The sequence below is a fragment of the Schistocerca americana genome, chromosome 2 (assembly GCF_021461395.2).
Source record: "Schistocerca americana isolate TAMUIC-IGC-003095 chromosome 2, iqSchAmer2.1, whole genome shotgun sequence".
Taxonomy (NCBI): domain Eukaryota; kingdom Metazoa; phylum Arthropoda; class Insecta; order Orthoptera; family Acrididae; genus Schistocerca; species Schistocerca americana.
Genome location: NC_060120.1, coordinates 480,952,715 through 480,957,710, shown reverse-complemented (window position 1 = coordinate 480,957,710; position 4,996 = coordinate 480,952,715). Strand labels below are relative to the sequence as shown.

At 39.1% G+C, this 4,996-nt stretch overlaps 1 non-coding gene across 1 annotated transcript; it reads right to left on the bottom strand.

The window, feature by feature from the left end:
- Positions 1-214: 214 nt before the first annotated feature.
- On the bottom strand, positions 215-305 carry Trnay-gua. The gene is given in 2 exon segments: positions 215-250; positions 269-305. It is a non-coding gene; the product is annotated as a tRNA-Tyr (tRNA).
- Positions 306-4,996: the final 4,691 nt, after the last annotated feature.

Sequence of the window (4,996 nt, the reverse complement as noted above, 5' to 3'; positions counted from 1 at the left end):
ACACAGCTTGAAGGAGGTTCATTGAACTCTCTGCCAGACACTTAATTGTGAATAGCAGAGTAATCACGTAGATGTAGAACACACACACAGAACAGCTACCATATGCTGGTTCTGTCTTAGTCATACCTTTGTGTTAAAAATATCACAACAGTTTGTGGGATTGAAGTGTAGCTTATTTTGTTAAGAGAACCAAAGTCATGAATGTTTAAAATTTTCCTTCGGGCCGGATTTGAACCAGCGACCTATGGATATCCGCTATTAAGCTCCTCTACAGTCCACCGCTCTACCAACTGAGCTACCGAAGGAATGTGCACCTTTCGCCAGGCCTTGTACCAGTTACGCGAAAGTGCCGCCATGCGCAGACTGGCGGTCAGCGGTACCGTTAAGTCATCTCCCATTCGCGCGACGCCTACGAAGCTCTTTTACGTCGGCCACACCATTCGTGTTGGCAGCGTCATTCAGATAGATAACGTGCTACTGATCATTCGTTACACAGTCTGTCATCACAGCTCGGCGCTTGTAATTGGAAGCCGTCGTATGCCAATTTTCAAATAGCTCTATCAGAGGACGACATATACCTTCTTTTTTAAGTAGCTTTGACCAGAAAGTTAACTCGTCCGTCACCTAGTGTGTCCGTTTATAACTTCCCCACCTTGTTCGGCATACGCAAAGTTTGATCATGATTATATGAACCCAACTGGTAGGAAAGGCATAGATTCCGATGAAACCTGGCCGAAATGATTTGTTGAAAAACGTACAACAAAAACGCAACAAGTGTTTACACTGCCCTAACAACGAATGACAGCAGATACATGTAATTACAAAGGCAATAGTTGGTCCAATTTTTAACTAACGAGAAAACTGCAATTCAATGAAATTTAAATTATATAGTGAAATAATACGTTCGCCATCCTAAAGTGGACAATTTATTCCTGAAATCACTGGTTACAATAGGATTTATGTTGACATATTGATCACTAACACGTGTATGGGCGACGTTGGCCATTACTTGATTGTTTAATTGAGAGCAGTTAAGGCACCAAACAGCGAGGTCAACGCTATTCCGGAATTAGTCACTGAAGAAAGAATGTCCGCTAAAAATGGGCGTATCCAGTCAGGGCAGTCAAATTATAATATAAAATACATTAAAAACACACAGATAAGGCATAAAAAGTGAGAACAAATATAAAAACTTGAAGAAAGGGGTGTTGATGCTGTTACAGACCGAGAAGACTGGAAAAGAGGTCCCAACCATAACCAACCTGCCCGGTTCCAAGACTAAAATGGAACCTTATACCTGGAAATAAAAACCACTTTCACGGAGGAAACTTAGGATCAGTTTAACAGTCCGTGAATCGTCTACTAATATTTAATTTAAGATATTGGGATAACGATATTTAGCACGAAGGACCGAAAGAAGGGGACATTCCACCAATATTTTCACGTTTTTTATTATCGCATATACGAAAAGAGCCGCGAAATATCTGTTAATAATGCTGTGCTTTGCTTTTCTTTATCATCATTACCCTTTAGCGGAATAAAATGTATATATGGAAGTCTTATTGTTCTGTATCTGGCCTACAATTTGAGGAACGATTTTTCGTAACTGCAACTCATGCTAAGAATCAATATATCTTCCCTACTTCATAGTGATTAAAAGTTGAAATTACTTTGTTATGAGCACTGATGTTACAGTCCGTGTGATCGTTCAAAAACACAAGTTCGCAGTGGATTTTATTTCTCGTTAAAATGCTATTTCATACCACTACTAGCCCAAGAACATGAGACTCTCATTAAAAAATACGTTGTCACTATAAAGTTTGCCAGATCAGAACGGAGCACAGCAAGATTCCTATCATATTCTGAAGGTACATTAAATTATTTGCACTGTAAATTATATCCTATCAGCAGCCCGCGTCAATCTGCAACACATCATAAAATCTGCTGATCTTCACTGCCAGTCTGGGAGCTAAAAGAAATAATATTATTTTACTATTATTTTACCGCTTCCTTGCGGTATGCTCGACTATATTGTAAGTCGTTTAAATACGCCGCGGCAGCGGCTCTTCGTTCTCCACGCAGCTCAGCACCACAGATAATATTTATATAACTGAAAAATGTCTCAACAGGATGGGATAATATGCAAGCAAGCTTAACAATAAATAATACAAGTTTTCATTTAAACACCTCTATTAAAACCTTTAAATATCTCAGTGATTACAGACCTTTGTGAATTCACACGTAATGGCGTACATTGCTTAGTCTCGACAAAAGAATGCTACACTAGCGTCCGCTACTATGACACAGGATATCTTACTCGTTCGACTCCCAGATGAAGAAGGCAAAGAAATTGCTATTCGTCACGTATTATATACTAGTTACTTATTTTAATCTTTGTTCGACATTTATCGTCTGTGGCGGTTTCATTACTCGCCGACGCAGATATTCTCAAAAATAAATAATAAAAAAAAATACATAATTTTATACAATAACACAATATGATACTTATAATTTTCTCGTTACTACATAATATGTTGTTTTTGTTTCTTACTAGACGTTACAATGCCCCCTGGCAGCAATTGACTAGCGTTAAGAATGCTCGGCAATATGCTGCCACTAACGTCTGTTTGGTTATTGTCTGTTACCTTGGTTAGAACATTCACTTTAAACTTCTTAGTTCTTTTACACTGTAGGTTTAATTACGCTTTTTATACTGTTCTTACACTTTGCGAGGTGACCATAAACCTAGTCCCAGGGTCATTACATTTATTTGGCTCCCCCATTCGGGCTACGTGCGATCAGAAAACCTGGGAAAACTGCGCCGGAGCCATGGTCATCTCGTCTGGTTTGTTTTAATACCCAGTTTGATCACAAAAAGTTCAGATTCTATCCAATGTTCACATATAACAAAGGCTATTTGTGAGAGCATGTTAAACCTTTAGTCTCTTTGTTACCCATATAATATTTGTGTTTTGGATTGTAATGAAAGTCACTTATTACACATTTTTACAGTAGTGTCATGAATCGTCCTTGCATTTACTCGCGACAATTGGTTTAAAATGTCTAGCATTCATGCGAGTATACTTCATTAACATGACGAAAACATATTATATCTATATATCACTGAACCAATGAATACTTTGGGTGCGTATTGAATAACTCAAGAAAAAAAAACAAATGTTTGTCACGTCATTTCGTGTCCACTAAACCCTATTCATGTTAGTGCATTAAACACATATTTGGTAGTTCATTTGAATGACAACAATGTTGTACGGAGCTGGCGGCGCGAAGCAATTGTTGAGTCGCGTCGTCTGGAACGCCGCGTGCCGACGGCCGCTGGGTTCGACGACCTGCTCTCAGTAACAGCGACGTCGTGCTGACGTGGCGCCCAAGCAGTCGCGAACCGCGGCGAACCATTCGCCGATGTCGGTGAGTGGCAGTGGTTTACCGCGAACGGCTGGCTGGCGGCACGGCACTCGTCTCGGCTTCTCCACATGGCTCCCCGTTGTAGCGCATGAAACAAACATTCCACAACGGTGTACTGCCTTTAAGGACACAGATTACTAGCTGTGGAAGAAGATGCAACTTGTTAAAAGCGATTATTGTTCAGTAAGCCGTCGCTTCACTGGTATGCACAGGATGGTTTGGCGTGATAACAGGTTTCTTGTGGCATTGTGACACTGGTATTCAAGGTTCGTCACACGCACATTGTGCTACACATTTTCACTCACTCCACGGTTGGTACACTGCCAGAGCGTCTTTCAACACGTGAAAAATGTTTCGTAACACACATACTACATGTCCCCGTCGAGCTAGGTTCGTTTAACTCGACTCCGAACGGATCAATAACTACTGTTTTTATACACTGTCTATTGTTCGTTGAGCACTGCACTAGGACAGTCTGTCACTCAACACTAGACTTATCGACGTATATATTGGTGCAGATACAACAGTCATTTTCTGTCCCTGCTACACACAATATTCCGTCCTTTCCTCCATTGTTTATGCACACAGTTTATTTTTTAATACCTTTTAACTGTTCTTCGCATACTCACTCTCATCTACATGGCGTCTATTTGTTTTTACCTTATCACAACACACTTTTCATATTGTTACTAGGCGTATATAGCCCTTTTGTGAAATTTTTTAATTTTCTTATCAGTGTAGCTTGCCTGGTTATCACCCATCTATCAAACAGATTTTACCATGTGCATGACAGCTTGACTTGGGCATATTGATCAATAAATACTTCATTTAGCACTAGCATTATTTTTAATGATTTTTCCTATATGACTACAGTGTAGGTTCCACATTGGTTGACTTAATTCGCGTATCGCGTAATGAATATTCAAGGGCGTGTACCAAGTACACAGGCTTCAATTGAAGCATTGTTATATACAAAGCGGATTTTCCACAGAACGGGCTTGTTTTTTGATTAGCTTATGCTCCAGTGTCGTTCTCATATCACTACTGGCAGCAAACATCACATAATTGTTGCATATTACAGAGTCCATGTTTGGCTAGTCAAGACTCTCTCTCTCAGGGTTCCTTATCCTAATACAATTACAACAGTTACCTTACTATATTAGATTGCATCATTAATTGCACTTACATACTACACATAGAAAATGGTTCAAGAAATTAATCCTTTGTATAATGATTCAAGAAATTAATCCTCACTTTATCGACAAGAAGATTGTTCGTTGCTTAATGAGCCTATAATTTTTAAATGGCTCTAATTGTCTGTAAACAAAATCTTTCCTGTGTAAGCTATTGCCTACTTTCTGAATCCACTTCCTCCAAGTTTCATTACACACAAATTTCTTTCTTAATACTAACATACTTATATTTTAAAACACAATTAAAATCTTCTTAAAACTATTACTCTTTATATGTGATATGTCACTGAATAAATAACTTCACATCTTTACGTGGATACAGTCCTTTTATTTTCCCCGTCTGGTGCTGTGCTAACAAATAGCTACATTCGTGTGCC